A 17,210-nucleotide genomic window follows, 5' to 3' on the forward strand; every position below is an offset into this window, starting at 1 on the left:
AAAGTAGCAGGTCCCATACAATCAGCCCTCCTCGTCCTGCCACTGGCTGCCTCAGTGAGCCTGTGTCTGGCACCTTGGCAGAGTTCCTGCAGGAAGTGGTGTGGTCCTGGAGGAAACTTGAGGGCACCTTTCCTCACTGAGCTTTGATATGGTCCAAAAAGAGCCTTAAATCAAGAGTATTTGTGGTAAGGTGGGTGTGGGGGAGAGGCAGGAGGAGTGGATTCATGTTTATGTTGGCATGTTTCTATGCCTGCCTTCCCGAGGGCACAGCACCATGTAAGCTGCTAAAAGGTGACAGGGTAGACAGTGGCAAGCGGCTGGGAGTGAGGACAGGGAGTCCTTCGACTCCGGCCTGCCCTGGACTCCACTTCCCCTTTGGAAGTAGTTACCTGGCCAGGGGCAAAGCCAAGTCGGAGGGAGGGGCACTGTGTGCCTGAGGTTGGTGAAGGTGTGGCCTGTCAGCGCCCCCGAGCAGGTGACTGCTCACTGCAACAGACAGCTGAGTGCCGGAGTGGAGCGCAGCGGGGCAGCTTTGCTCCACGCTCGTGTGGCCTGGTGACGCAGGTGAAAAGCAGGTCTAACTGTAGGTTGTGCAGTTCCTAGTGACAGGTGCCAAGAGGTTATGATACGGGTTTCTTGGGTCTGATGTACAGTGTGAATAAATGCTTGCAGCTCTTAGCCCTTTTTTGATCAATGAAGCACTTTTTTAATATTTTCCTTTGTATGTAACGGAGGAACTGTAACTCTCCGTGGTTGTACATATAACCCTTTTCTCCTAAAGAGGAGTCAGTGCTCCTATATTTTTCATTTTTTTTTTTTTTTTTGGTCAAAGCAAGAAGTAAATACTTTAGAATTGTTAAATATATAAATAAAGCGAATAAAGTTGAGTGTTTCGCATGGTAGCCACTGGTCACCTGTTCTTTGTGATTTTATCCTCTCTGCATCCCTTTTTCCTCCCAGACAAGCGATGGTTTTAGGGGATGTTAGGAACTTCTGGCAAAAGAAAATTACAGGTGACTTTCAGCTCTGGACCTTGGCAAGCATCCGCACCACGATTCCAGCTCTGGAGTTTCACCCCAGCCACCTCACAAGCTAAACAAGGGGGCAAAGCCGGCAGGCATTCTCGTCACCCCTTCCTGGAGCTGAACGTTGCTGCTCAGCAGTGGCTGACAACTCCCTCCTGGCTCCAGGGCAGCACGCGCCTGCACCGGGGCAGAGGGCGGGTCCTGGGAGATGGTGGGGGGCTGGGAAGGTAGGGTTGCTGGTCTTTGGGGTTCCAGACTGCTAAGATGAGAATGGACTTGAAGGCAGAAAGGGAGCTGGACTGGTCAGATGTCCACAAGAGGTCTCACACCCGCTTGCCCCTACATACTGTGAACTCCCCTGGTCCTCAGGGCTGAGGCATCTTGTCGCTACTGGATCAGTTGTTGCTGTCAGAGATGGATTTTGCTCTACGTCCCTTCCGATCCCACAGGGCTATGGGTGACAGATGTGAGTGGCCCCAGTTCTGGTACTGCCAGCCGGCCATCTGGGGTGAGTCAGGCTCTGGGCAGCCCCATTCCAAACCTGCCTTCACGGCTGGGCACAGCCCCTTCACAGCCAGTTTCTGGAGGTACCTATGCCAAACATACACAAATTGCTCAAGCTCTCGGGTAGGGGCCAGCCATCTAAGCGCTGTCCAGGGAGTGTATTCTTGGGGGAGAAAGTGCCACCGCCACCACCTGCAGTCTGCCGGGGAGGGGCCCAGACAGCTGGGAGAAACCAGTGTGTCCCAGCCATGTGTTTGCACTCGGTCACTTTCCTGAGGCCTTGTAGCCTGGCCTCAGGGCGGGCACAGCCACAGTGCCGGCTGGGCTATGGAGTGGCATGTCAGGATGCCAAAGGGGACTTGCATGCCACCCATGAATGACCTGGAGTGCCCCTGGGGAGATAAGTCTCCATGGACAAGTGTGGTTTGCTATGGCAAGGCCAGCTTTCTTCCCCTGGTTACATGGAGGAATTCTGAGTAAAGCAGTGCACTCACCCGTGACCTTGAGCTGGCAGGACGTCCTCCGCATCTCTGAACTTGCCCTGAGGACCTCCCCTGGTCTGAGGAAGAGACATAGTTGCCTTCAGTTATTGGGATCTCCTGGTAAGGCAAGCAGAACATTCCTCTGTTACTCTCCACATTAGCCAAAGAAACAGTACTTGGCAGGTTTAAAGCATGACCAGAACGGCGCCAGAGGAGCTGTAAATCAATGCTCAGCTACTAGAATAGGCAAGCGGGAGTTGGGGTGTTCCCTAGAATGAGCGTGGCCACAGGCTGACCCCAGAAGGGCTGACCGCGGGGTGCTGTGGCAGGTTTCCGAGTGGTCCCTGTTAGAGAGCCGCAGGTCAGCACCAGCCGAGGCAGCTGAGTCAGACCTGGGGCTGGAGCCCAAGGACTCCGCACTCTCCGCGTGGTAACGGGCGCTGAGGGCCGAGTCCCAGTTCTTGAGCTTCCAGTCCCACATTCCGGGTGGGCAGACTGAGGTTACTGACAGCTTTCTCCAGGGCAGAGCTGGGATGTGTGAGAATTCCAGGCTGGAGTAGGTGACACTTCTATACCTCGGACACTTGAACGTGAGTGCCCCCAGCACAACCGTGAGGGAGCCTGCTTCGCTTGGCGGTGCGGGGGCCATCCTGCTCTGGCAGGGGCGTGCATCTTCTGAAGTGGGGATTAGGAGGTTTTTAATGCTGCTATTGTATTTGTCATTTTAAGGTCTTTTCTATAACATCCAAGTTCTTAGTCAACTTTTACAGTGGCCATCATAGCAGTGATACATGATTCAGATGCATAGCACGTTGCTTTGTAAGATCTGACGAAAAATGGATACGTACCCCATGAGGCTGAGATGCTGTGCGTGGCCACCTACTCCACCACTGCCTCAGTGATGCTGAATGTGTTCTTTCACCCAGCAGGAGGTGCCCTGCCCCAGTGTGTGTCAGAGCTGGGCAGGGCAGGGCATCGGCTGTGAGGGAGGACTGGCGTGGCCCTCAGTGATGGGAGAGGAGGAAGGGGCCAGCACGGGTCCTCCGGCCTGAGGATTCCAGGCGGAAAGCATTGTGAATACCCACTGGTGTGTCAACCAGAGCTCAGATTTTCCAACTAAAAAAAAATTCAATTCCAAACGTCTGTGAGAGAACTAACATTCCTTACTACTACAAATGAGTTCACTGTGGACCATCTTAGCACCCACAGTTTTCTGAATTTTGATTACATGATTTCCTCATTTTACATAGCTAAGTGGTTGCAAATGGTCACAGCTTACTTTCAGGCTCTGCTTGTTGGCAAAATTGAAGTAGATGCTTGGGAAAAAAAAAAAAAGAATTTCCAACACTTGCTTGCAGTCCTTCTATCACTGAGAACAATTCAGAGGTTAGAGCCAACCGGCACTTCACTGGTGGCTGGGCTCGGTGAGCACAGCAACCAGGCCAGCATCCTCCAGGGCACCGACCCCTGTGGACCCACACAGGCAGGAAGAGACCCGAGAGGGCTCAGCGGCTTTGCCTGATGGGGAGGGGCATGTTTTTTTGTTGTTTTTAAGATTTATTTTTATTGAAGGACAGGTTTACAGAGAGAGGAGAGACAGAAAGCTCTTCCCCAAGCAGCCACAAAGGCCAGAGCTGAGCTGACCTGAAGCCAAGAGCCAGGAACTTCTTGGCAGGTCTCCCTTGCAGGGTACTGGGTCCCAAGTCTTTGGGCCATCCTCGACTGCTTTCCCAGGCCACAAGCAGGGAGCTGGATAGGAAGTGCAGCAATGAGACATGAACCAGCACACATATGGGAACCCACTGGTTGCAAGGCAAAGATTCAGCCACTAGGCTATTATGGCAGGCCCTGGGTGGCCATTATTTTTAAGATTTATTTTTATTTGAAAAGCAGATAAATACAGAGAGGTCCTCCAACCAGTGGTTCACTCCCCAGATAGCCAGAGATAAGCTGATGCCAGGAGCCTCTTTGGGTCTCCCACGCGGGTGCAGGAGCTGAAGGACGTGGGCTGTCCTCGACTGTTTTCCCAGGGCATAAGCAGGGAGCTGGATGGGAAGTAGAGCAGCCAGGGCCTGAACAGGTACCCATTTGGGAATGCTGGAACTGCAGGCAGAAGCTTACTCTACTATGTCACAGTGCCAACCCATCATGGGTGGTATTTAGGGGCCAGTGCAGGGATGCGGCACACTAGTCCTCTGACTGTGGTGCTGGCATCCCCTGTGGGCACTGGTTTTTGTCCCGGCTGCTCCACTTTTGATCCACCTTCCTGCTAATGGTCTGGGAAAGCAGCACAGAATGCCCCATATGGTAAATCCTGAAGAAGCTCCTGGCTCTCAGAGAGGAGAGACTTATGTCCCTCCTTTTGGCTCAAGTAAAATAAACAAGTTCCTAAAAAATAGTTTTTAGGGCCCAGCGTGGTGGCCTGTAGCTAAAGTCCTTGCCTTGCACACCCAGGATCTCATATGGGCACTGGTTCTAATCCGGCAGCCCCACTTCCCATCCAGCTCCCCGCTTGTGGCCTGGGAAAGCAGTTGAGGACAGCCCAGAGCCTTGGGACCCTGCACCCACATGGGAGACCTGGAGGAGGCCCCTGGCTTCAGATTTGCTTAGCTGTGGCCGTCACGGCCACTTGGGGGATGAATCAATGGATCAGAGATCTTCCTCTCTGTCTCTCCTCCTTTCTGTATATCTGACTTTGCAATAAACATAAATAAATCTTAAAAAAAAAAAAAAGATTTTAACAGATGCAGTGAGGCATGTGTGCGGATGCTGTCACCCTGGGAAGGCCATGGAAGGGGGCTGGTGACCTGCTGGTCAAAGCTGAGGCAGCATCTAAGAAACGAGTCCCACATGAAGGCAATCCTGGAGACACTAACGTGGAAGAACTGAGCAGTTTTAAATTCCCGACTGAATTTAGACTGCCCAGGCAGAGAAGCAGAGGAGGTGGGACCATGTGCAGAGGTCCAGCCTGAGCATCCAGCTAGGAACCCTGGAGGGGCTGGTGCTGTGGCACAGGTTAGCTGTCACCTGCAGCACCAGTATTCCCTGTCAGCTCCGACTGGAGTCCTGGCTGCTCTACCAACTCGCACCTGGAGAAGCAGCAGAGGATGGCCCAAGTGTCAGACTGGCTCCACGTGGGAGACTGGGATGGAGCTCCTGGCTTCACTGAGCCACAGCTGTCCAGCTCTGGTCATTGTGATCATTTGGAGAGTGAACCAGTAGATGGAAGATGTCTCCCTGTCTCTCCTCTCTATCTTCCTTTCAAATGAAACGTAAATCTTTTAGGTAAAAAATTAATATACAAATACATGAAGACTGAACAATATGCTACTGAATGAACAGTGGGTCACAGAAGAAGCCAAAAGGGAAACTGAAAAAAATTCCTGGAAATAATGATGACAGCAGAACACAGAAAAACTTACAGGATACAGTAAAAACAAGTTGGTGGGTTTTTTTTTAAGAAGATCTATTTATTTTTATTGGAAAGGCAGATTTATGAGGAGAGGAGGAGATACAGAAAGATCTTCCATCTACTGGATCACCTCCAAAGGGCCGCAATGGTCAGAACCGAGGAGCCAGAAGCCAGGAGCCAGAAGCTTTTTCTGGGTCTTCCAGGTGGGTGCAGGGTCCAAAGGCTTTGGGCAATGCCACCAGCCGGGACCTAGATGGGAACTGGAGCAGTCAGGATGTGAACCAGCACACACATGGGGTCCCGGCACTTGGAAAGTGAGTATTTACCTGTTGAGCCATTGTACCAGGCCTATAAAAGCAGTTGTAAGAACAAAGTTTATAGCAAAAGCTCAAGAAATAAGAAAGGCATCAAGTAAGTGATTTACCAATGCCTGTAAAGAACAACAAACCAAATCCCAAATTAGCAGAAAGAGTATAGAAAAATTTAAACAAAAAAATACTTAAAGATCATTGACTTCAATTGTAATTTTTTTTAAAGATTTATATATTTTTATTGGAAAGTCAGATATACAGGGAGGAGGAGGAGAGACAGTGGAAGATCTTTCGTCTACAGATTCACTCCCCAAGTGGCAGTGACAGCCAGTGCTGCACCGATCCGAAGCCAGGAGCTTCCTCCAGGTCTCCCATGTGGGAACAGGGTCCCAAGGCTCTGGGCCGTCCTCGACTGCCTTCCCAGGCCACAAGCAGGGAGCTGGATGGAAAGCGTAGCACTGGGATTAGAACTGGTGCCAACATGGGATCCTGGGCGTGCAAGGCGAAGACTTTAGCCACTAGACTACTGTTTCAGGCCCAAAGAGCAGGGTTTTTTAAAAAAAAAAATTAACAAAATTAATACACTATTGGCTCAACTGATAAAAAAAATGGGAGGGGGAGAGAACACAAATCAGTAAAATCAGAGCTGAAAAGTGAAATGTAACAACAAATACCACAGACTGTATCAAAGTATCATCAGGAATTACTACAAACAGCTCTCTGCCAGTAAAGTGGAAACTCTGCAAGAAATACAAACATTCCTGGACACACTTTCCACAGAAACTGAGTCATGAGGACACTGAAAACCTAAACAGACCAGTAACAACACAGAGATGGAATCAGTAACAGAGGCTCTCCCAACTAAGAAAACCCAGGACTTCACTGCTCAATTTCTACCAAACCTTTCCAGAAGAAATAACCTATTCCAACAACTCTAAGGGAGGGATTCCTCCCAAACTACTTCCATGAGACCATCATTACTTTAATTCTGAAACCAGAGAAAGATGAGAGAGCCACAGACCAATATCTCTGATGAATACAGATGCAAAAATCCTCAACAAAGCACCACCTGATTGAACCAAACAACATCAGAAAACTCAGACCAGGACTAGATGGGTTTATCCCCGGTATTCAGGGATGGCTCAATATGTGCAAATCAATAAATGTGATACACCACATTAACAGGCTGAATAATAAAAATTGTATACTTTTCTCAATAGATGCAGGGATAACATTTGAAAGGATACAACAACCTTTCATGATAAAATCTGAAGTAAAGTGGGTACAAGCAGGAGCATTCCTCAACATAATCAAGGTAATATATGAGAAGCCCAATGCTAGCATCAGATTGAATGAGGAAAATTCCAAGGTCTGGCTGTCTACTCTGACCACTCCTATGCACCAAGATCCTGGAAATTTTAGCATGAACTATATGGCAAAAAAAAGGAATAAAATGGATACAAACTGGAAACAAAGAAGCTATCCTGTAGCAGATGACATGATCTCTATATATGGGAAGCCAAGTATTCTACTATGAAACTACTGAAACTTCTAAGAGTTTGACTAGGTTGCAGGATATAAAATCAACACACACAAAAAAATCAGTGGTGTTTATATATACAAACAATTCTACGGTTAAAGAAAAAAACTTGTAAGATAAAACCCATTCATGGCAGCCCATAAAACTTAAATACTTTGGAATAAATTTAATTGAGGGAACTCCAAGGATGGAAATCAAAACATTGAAGAGAATATGAAAAAATTTGCCATGTTTGTGATTGGGCAGAATAAATATCATCAAAGTGTCCATATTACTGAAACGTAAAAATTCAATGAAATTTCAATCAAAAAAGCTATGGCATCCTCCTCAGATCTAGAAAAAATAGTGCTAAAAGTCATATGGAAACACAAGTAACTCCACATAGTTAAGGCAATCTTAAATAACAAAAACAAAGCTGGAGGTGTCACAGTACCACACTTTAAGACTACAGGACAGGGCCCAGCAGCATGGCCTAGCAGCTAAAGTCCTTGCCTTGAACGCCCCGGGATCCCATATGGGCACTGGTTCTAATCCCGGCAGCCCCGCTTCCCATCCAGCTCCCTGCTTGTGGCCTGGGAAAGCAGTTGAGGACGGCCCAGACCACTGGGACCCTGTATCCGTGTGGGAGACCCGGAAGGGGTTCCTGGTTCCCGGCTTCGGACAGCACAGCACTGGCCGTTGCGCTCACCTGGGGAGTGAACCATTGGGTGGAAGATCTTCCTCTCTGTCTCTCCTCCTCTCTGTATATCTGACTTTGTAATAAAAAAGTAAATAAATCTTAAAAAACAAACCAAAACACTACAGGACAGCTGTCATCCAGATTGATATAGGAAAGATCAACGAAACTGAACAGAAATCAGAGAACCCATGTAACGTAGCAAATCATAATCAATCCAGGGAATAAGGACAGTCTTCTCAATACACAGTGCTGGGAAAATAGTATCTGTGTGTACAGAGGTATGAAAGACCTCTGCCTTACACCTTGTAGGAAAACCAACTCACAAAGGACCAAGAACCTACACCTATGACCTGAGAGCATCAAATTCTAAGAGGAAAAACTGGGGAAAATGCTTTTGGGGGGCTTTTTGGAGGCCGTTTCACTACATTAAAAGTTCTACTACAGAATTTTTTTTTAACAGTATTTTACATTTAGAAATAAGTTACACTGGTACAATTGTTGCGGTATAGTAGATCAAGATACAGGTCTAGACAGACTTCTTGGGAGAGATCCCAGAAGCTGTCCTGTCCAGCAGGACAGTCAACGGGGTTGCAGCCACCTAGGAGAGAATGAAGGGACAAGAGACACAAAGAATGGACAGCAAGACAGTAGGTCTGATCAAGCTGTCAGTTTATTGATTTCAACTGAGGGTTTTTATATTCTTCAGTAACTAAGGCTCAGGGAAAGAGAAACTGGGACGCAAGCCATGGTCTCAAGACCGATTGTTCTTGAGCAGCCACCATATCAACAATAGTAACCAACATATCGACAATAGCATAGGTAATCAGTAACAAGATGTTGGTAAGTACAGCATCAATCACATTCTGAAACAGTTGCTAGGAACAATTGAAGCTAAGCGTGTGATTAGTTTCATAACTTCTTTCCCAAGCACCTAGCCAACCGGGGGTTTCCACTGTCCCATAGGTCTATATTCAAAATGGCTTCAGTGTGGCTATAGTGCATGGCTCCTGACAAGAAGCAAAGGCAATGAAAGCAAAAATAAACTATGGGATTACACCAAGCTAAGAAGCTTCTGCATCACAAAGAAAGCGATCATTAAAATGACAAGGCAAGGGAGCCGCTATGGCTTGATAGGTTAGTCCTCCACCTGCAAGTGCTGGGATCCCATATGGGCACTGGTTCGTATCCTGGCAGCTCCATGTCCCATCCAGCTCCCTGCTTGTGGCCTGGGAAAGCAGTGGAGGATGGTCCAGGTCTTTGGGACCATGTACCCATGTAGGAGACCCAGAGGAGGCTCCTGGCTCCTGGTTTTGGACCAGCTCAGCTCTGGCCATTCTGGCCGCTTGGGGAGTGAACCAACAGATGGAAAATCTGTCTCTCCACTCTGCCTTATCAATTAAAAAATTTTTTCCAGATTTTCTTAAATCAGACTTTCCAACAAAAATAAATAAACCTTTAAGAATAAATAAGGTGGGGCTTGGCAGCGTGGCCTAGTGGCTAAGGTCCTCGCCTTGATCCCATATGGCCGCTGGTTCTAATCCCGGCAGCTCCACTTCCTCTCTCTCTCTCCTCCTCTCAGTATATCTGACCTTGTAATAAAAAAAAAAAAAAAAAGAATAAATAAGGTGAAGAGGTAGGCAACAGAATGGGAGAAAATATCTGAAAACTATGCAAGTGAGAGAGGATTCATGTGCAGGATTTATAAAACTCCAGCTAAACAATCAAGAAATGGGCAAAGGATATGAACGCAGGATGAAATTCAGATGACTAATAGACATATGGAAAGTGCTGAGGTTCTCTAGCCACCTTCGAAGTGCAAACCAAACTACAACAGCTAGAACAGCTGTCATATAGAAAGCAGAACAGTGAACAGTGGCGAGCATGTGGGGGGAAAGGCACCCTAAAATCCACTGTGGGAGGAATGTAAACCAGACAGCTGATACGGAAGGCAGTCTGAAGATTCCTCAGATACCTGAAACCAGACCTACCCTCGGACCCAGCCAGCCCACTCCCGGGAATAGTTCTAAACTAAACGAAATCTGCACATGAGCGGTCTCTGTCCCCACACGTTCACAGCAGCACAATCCACCACAGCTAAGAAACGAGCCTAGTCCAGACGCCCATTAACTGATGACAGGATCAAGAAAGCAGTATACCGCTACACTACTCAGCCATAAAACAAATACATTTCTGCAATAAAACTGATCCAGCTGGACACTATTCCGCTTTATGAAACAAGCCAGTCAGTCCTTAGAAGACAAATATATGTTTTCTCTGATCTGTGATGATAAAATGTAATCTCTATAAATGAGATTAACATACTGGGATTTAACTGCTGTCAGCAGCCTGTGTCCATACCCTTAGGTAACAGGATCTCCATTGTTTTTTAAAATTTTCTTCTCTACTTGTTATGTAAGAAAATTTTAACATTTTGAAATGCTATGCTTTTGATTGTGAAGTGACTGAAAGGTCCATTATAATAATTTAGGGGAAAAATAAAAGGGGGAAGATAGGGCAGGAGGAAGAAGCAGCGAGAGAGGAACCCCCATCCCTCTAAACCTGCATCATGAAAATGGTAAAATCTATTTTTTTAATTTATCTATTTATTATTGAGCTGATCAGAAGCCAGGAGCTTTTTCTGAATCTCCCACATGGGCATAGGGTCCCAGTGCCTCTACTGCTTTCCCAGGCTACAAGCAGGGCGCTGGAAGGGAAGTGGAGCAGCTGCAACATGAACCAGTGCCCATACGGGATGCTGGGGCACCTGCAAGGGTAGGATTTAGTGACTGAGCCATCACACTGAGCCCAGCGCAATGGCATAATGGTTAAGGTCCTTGCCTTGAACGCGCTGGGATCCCATAGGGGCGCCGGTTCTAATCCCGGAAGTTCCACTTCCCATCCAGCTTCCTGTTTGTGGCCTGGGAAAGCAGTCGAGGACAGCCCAAAGCCTTGCGACCCTGCACCCATGTGGGAGACTGGGAAGAGGTTCCTGGTTCCTGGCTTCGGATCGGCGCAGCACTCACTTAGGGAGTGAATCATCGGACGGATGATGATCTTCCTCTCTGTCTCTCCTCCTCTCTATCTGACTTTCCAATAAAAATAAATAAATCTTAAAAAAAAAAAAATGATGATGTTCTCAGATACTATGGGCAGTATGGAAAGGCTACACTGAGCTAGTTAACATGCCTTACAGCACATAAAGTCTAAATGACTTTCAGGAATATAATGCATTGTTATTTGCTACAGTCATTTTATACAATGGTTCACTTAAACTTACTTTTTTTTTTTGAGACTGATAATTGGGTTTTATTCTAGAGATATATTTTTTTAAAGATTTATTTATTTTTATTACAAAGTCCGATATACAGAGAGAGGAGGAGAGACAGAGAGGAAGATCTTCTGTCTGATGATTCACTCCCCAAGTTGCCGCAATGGCTGGTGCTGCGCCGATCCAAAGCCGGGAACCTGGAACCTCTTCTGGGTCTCCCACGTGGGTGCAGTGTCCCAATGCATTGAGCCGTCCTCAACTGCTTTCCCAGGCCACAAGCAGGGAGCTAGATGGGAAGTGGAGCTTCCGGGATTAGAACCGGCGCCCATATGGGATCCCGGGCTGTTCAAGGTGAGGACTTTAGCCGCTAGGCCACGCCGCCGGGCCCTATTCTAGAGATATTAAGGAACCAATGAACTTGTTTTTTTTTTTTACTTAAACTTACTCTTAACTAAACTTTTATATCCTTTGACCACCATCTCCCCAGTATTAAAATAAGTAACAAGATATCACTGAGCTATGGGCTAATTCTTACAACAAGATGATTTTAGGTGCATTTCCTTCTCCAATCATATGACTGTCCAACAGAACATCAGACTATATTTAATTTTTCAAAGTGTCCACAGGGTCATTTCTACAAAGGCAGTCCTGAGGGTTTCCTGAGGTTAATCCTTCACCCTTTGATATTTAAATTATGCCTCAACAAAGCTCCTCACTGGTTACTGGGCCAGTTCCTCTTCACGTGTTAATGGGGTTCAAGGAACTCTTTCAGATCCCCATTTGCCAGTGGCTGCACCCACTTCACGCAGTTTCCCAGCACTGCTCTTGCTGACTTCATAAAATTCTGTACATAAAATTGAAATTGTGCTGTGGTGCCTATTCTGCTGTATTTCAGCATCAGAAACTAAAATCATGGAAGCTGTGGCACAGCTTAGGCCTTGGCTGTTGCAAGCATTTGAGGAGCAAACCAGCAGATGGAACATCTCTCTTTTCTGTCTCACCTTCTCAAATGAGTGAATGAATGAATGCTGCAGCATGGGGTAGGATGGGGTGGGGTGGGGTGGGGTGTGTGTTTGTGTATGGGTGCACAGCTAGATGGTGGCACATAGTAGCTAGGCCTGGGTTGGGCTGGGTGAGGGTGCTTGGGGGAAACTTCTTGGGTTGGGCTATTGTACCTGCCAATGCATGTGGGGTTGGGAAGTGGGGGTGGGCTGGACCAGGATGTAGTTTCCACTGGTGAGGGCAAATACCAAATCAGGGGACCAGCTTGGTGGGGATTGGTCTGGAGATGGACCTGGCTGGTTTGGGTGGGGTTCAGGGTAGATTGCAGGGATAGGTACGCCCTGGCTGGGTGTAATGGGCACAGTGGCCCAGTTGGGGCAACCTCACAACCCCTTACTAGGCCATTCCTCAGACCCAGTCCTCAGCACCCCAGATGGTGAAATGGTGCAACGCAGCCTGCTCCTAGAGGGGACTCTTGCACCTGCCAGCAGGTACCCTGGCCTGGATGAGGTGACCCTCCAGGACTCCCATCAGGCTGGCCCCCAGTCATGGCTGTGGAGCACACCAGTGGGTGCCACGGCCCGGCCCATTCTCAATCTGGCAGATGTGTGCTCTGGCAGGTGCATCAGCCCATCCAGGGATATGCCTAAACCTTCACAGACCACAACCTGGCTCTGGTCCCCACCCCCACATGGGACATTGGGCTGCAGTACCTGCTGAAGAGCATGGGAACCGGACCTGGAGTCAGGCCAGGTAGAGTGACCTGGGCCACTCCTATTGCTGACTAGAGAAAGCACATGAAAGACAAAACAACCAGTACAAGACCTCAAGCACTTCTTCAAATGACGGAAAGAAAAACAAGTGGCTCAACACTTCAGGCCAAGCTCTATGGAAAGCACCTAGGCCCGTGGACACTGAGGTAGGCATGGACAGGCAGAAGCCTTAGAACTTAATACAGAGAACAAGGCAGAGTCCCTGTGAGCATCCTGTATACAATGACCACTCGAGTAACACTCCTAGGACTTTCCCCCACCCCTGCGCCTGATGGAGTCTGACAGCAAGAAGCTTGTACCCTCCTCCCCCTCCTCTGCTGCAGACACATTTCCCTCACTCCTCCTTCCCTCCCGGACCTTCTCTATTCCTACCAGAGGCCCACAGGCGTCTGCAGCCCCATCGCCTCACCTCTGTAATGAACATTAAAAGGCTGATGTTTTGTGATGAAAAAGTATTTTCAGAAAAATAAAATCTGACATCACACTATGGATAGGAGAGCTGGGCGACAGTGGATGGAGAGTGTTATGCAGGGAGAGACCCTGGAGAACACACTGTCGAGTAATGACATTTCTATAAATGGTCACATATGCCCCAGTGGTTCCGTAAAATTGTAGCACCTTGCGTCTGGCGCCATAATCTAGTGGCTAAATCCTCACCTTCCTGAGCAGGATCCCATGTGCACATTGGTTTGTATCCCGGCTGCTCTACTTCCCATCCAGCTCCATGCTTGTGGCCTGGGAAAGCAGTAGAGGACCACCCGGGGCCTTGGCACCCTGTACCCACGTGGGAGACCCAGAAGAAGCTCCTGGCTTTAGATCAGCCTAGTTCTGGCTGTTGTGACCACTTGGGGAGCGACATAGCAACAGAAAGCTTTCTCTCCGTCTCTCCTTCTCTCTGTAAATCTGCCTTTCCAATAAAAAAAAAAAAATCTTAAAAAGATTGCAGCATCTGCTCATTGGACAAGGTTAACCTGTGTAAGCACACTGCATGGTGATGACACAGAAGGGAGAGGCTCAACAATGCACTTCTCAGAACACACTCCCATTCCTAAGTGATGCCTGACTGTACATTTTATGTCTGATAACTTCCTCTAAACCTAGTGGCTACTGCAACTTGAACATATACAGTTAGTTACAGCTCAGAGAAAGGAGAGAGTTCACAGACTAGTCTGACTAGGAGGTCTGCTCTGAGGGACAGTGGTGACTTCAATAGATAAGCAATTAAGACAGCTGTGCCAAGCTGCGCCATGAGCCAGTAGGCCTGTGATGTCCAGGGCAAAAGTCACCCAGTGATGAAGCAGCAGAGCCGTGGTGTGCACGGCAGCTCTCGGCCTCTGGCACTGACACTCCCAACCACTGCACTACCCTGTAGTCGTTCCTAAGTCCTGGAAGCTTCTGCAGGATGAAGGAAGACGGACTGGGAAGAGCAGGAGGCCATAAGCATGATAAAGCAGGCTGGAGAAGGGTACAAGAGCAATCCCAACCGAATACGGAATCTGGCTCTACACAGCATCATTTCTTCCGCCACCTCAGACCTGTGTGCAATTACACATGAAGCTGCCAGCACAGCAAGAAGAAATGAGCTACTTACCGAACTTCACCTTTTCTCTCAGGAGAATTTCCCTCAGTACACTAAGCAGGGACAGATTTGCATTTAAGATCAATTTTTGGAAGACACCAGTTCCATCAGGGTTGAGCCACAGCTCAGTGCTGGCCGTGGCAGGTGCCTGTGTGCCTCTCCACTGTTTATCAGGAGGGCTTCAGCCACTTCACTCTGCTTTCCTCTCCCATCTGTGGGGATACTCTGCCAATCCAACCAGTGGAGATGTTGGGGATCCAGCGAGGAAAGAGATGATTTTTGCAAATTCTGGCTGTTCTTCAGCACAAGGGGTGGCATCCTGCCAAAGCTCCCCCTCGAACATCTCATGACTCATTCCCCACACTGTACCAGCTTTCCAGTGTGGTGCCCAGGGTAGGCAGTGCCCCAGCTCCAAGGCAACAGTGTCCTCCAAGTGCCTGACTCTGCCAAACCAGAGAGCAGAAATACAGGAGATCTTCTAGGAGTTAGGAAAGATTCCTGGCCACCTGCAGCCAAAGCAAACCCCAGTGTGAACTGCTCAGGCTGAGTGTCTGAGTTAGATTTTCTGACAAGCGTAGGGAGTTCTGCTCAGAGTCTTCCACAGATGGGCTATGAGGGCGGCCTCACGGCCAGCACAGGAGGGGCCTGGGAAAGTGGTCAGGAGGGCGGAATCCTTTCCTTCAGGTCTTTGGCCGCCTTACCTCCAGGTGAATTGGGGTCTGCAAGCACACGGGCTGACTTCTGAACTTCCCATATACAACCTCTAGAAGCTAGCTTACCCTGAGAAAGGACTGGAAGGTGACTCCATGGTTCATTATTGCATCTTCTGTGTCCCTCAGAGGCAGTATTTTCCAATAAACCGCCTTGCATAACCTCTATGCACAGAGCTGGCTTGTACCCCGCAAGAAACAGACAAGTGGGGTCAGACAGCAGGTCCAAAGGGTGGAAGGAAGTGCACCCCTCCAGTCTCAGGAGCAAATTTCAAAGGAGCCCAACAGGGTTCTTTCCTTGTGTGACCTCCCTCCTACATTGTCCCTCAGGCCCAGAGCTAGTTCTACTTCTTCCTTTGCTTTCTCTTCCCTTCAAACTCTTCCTGCCTCTGCAAACCACCCAGAAGAGCAGCTTTATGCTAAAGCACTGAACACATACAAACCAGAGACAGCACAGCTGTCCTGCCACAGCACACACATGATGAAACTTGTGGAACACTCCTCCACAGACAGCTAGCCGGCAGATCACTGTACTGGTTGCTACAAGCCCGTGGATGCAGCTCACAGAGTACCAAGCAGAACACCAACAGGCTCAGGTGCAGAATGAAGGCAGGTGGAAAAACACGGTAACCGCAAAAACGGGAGTCAGGGTTACCTCTGGGAAGGGGAAGGGCGAGCAGCTGGGAACAGCCTGTGAGCTGGGGCAGCTCCTGAAGTGCCACTGCTGCTCATCAACTTTCCAAGCCCTCCACATTCATTTTGTGCATTTTCTTATTTTTTTTTTTTAGTTCCTATATTTTTTACTTTTATTTTTGATGATGTTTACATAGTTGATTAGGGTGAGAAAGATCAAGGATTAGGGGAGAGTGGGTGATGTCACTGTTCCCAAATTTTCTTTTACTTCTTTCTGTATCTGGGGGAGTGGGAGAGAGAAGGGGAGAAGCTGCACCCAGCCTCCCAACTCCCTCAGGACCCGGGGATGGGGAACAGCCACCCATTGTCATTCCAAGGTCCCCGATGTGGAGCACATTGAGGGTTCTGCTCAAGCAGTTTCAGCGTAGCTGACCAATTTGTTCTGCCTTCCTTCCTCTGCTGTGGTACCCGATGTCCTCTGCAGGCCCCAATGGACTGCAACATCCTCCACGTGCATCTGGGCATGCTGCCCACTGCTCTGTTAAACCCCTGAAGAGGCCTAGTTCTGACACATGCACTACATGGTCAGACCACAGATTCTGCAATTGTCAACATAGTTGAAGCTCTAAGTCCAGTGGTTCAGTTGGGGGGATCCCCAAAGAAACCTCATCTGAGGTGATCCTAGACCTGACTCTTGCGTGTACTTGCTAGTACCGGGTCTGGCTCAGTCCATTACCAACATCGGCCTATGCACACACTGGTAGCTGCAATTCTTGGGTCAGTTCTGTCTCCAGTCCCATCTCATGCAAACCAATGGATTCCACAGCCTAGCCCAACCCTGCCCACCACACACTCAGCCCTCATGTATACCAGTGGGAACTGCAGCCTAGTCAGAGTAACCCCAAATAACCCATACTAGGCCCGCCTCCAGCCCTGGTTCTTGTGCTTGCCGGACTGTCCTACATCCCACTCAGCTCTCCTACACATCAATGGGCATTGAAGCTCAATCCAACTGATCCCACTATCCAGCCCACACTCATGCTGGCGGGTGCCACTACCTGTCTACAGGCCCACCCCTAGCACTGGTTCCCATGCTCACCAGTGCGAGCTGAAGCCCATCAGAGAGGTGTCCACATTTTCCCTACTGGGATCACTCCCAATCGCAGATCTTGTACTCTCTAGTTGGTTTTACAGTTCAGCCTGATAGGATTTGTCCCTAGTCCCAGCATTTGCCAGCTGATGTTGTGGCAAAGCCCAACCAGCCTGTACTTATTCTGGCTCATGCTGGTGGG

Source organism: Ochotona princeps, chromosome 29 (genome assembly GCF_030435755.1).
Source record: "Ochotona princeps isolate mOchPri1 chromosome 29, mOchPri1.hap1, whole genome shotgun sequence".
NCBI lineage: Eukaryota > Metazoa > Chordata > Mammalia > Lagomorpha > Ochotonidae > Ochotona > Ochotona princeps.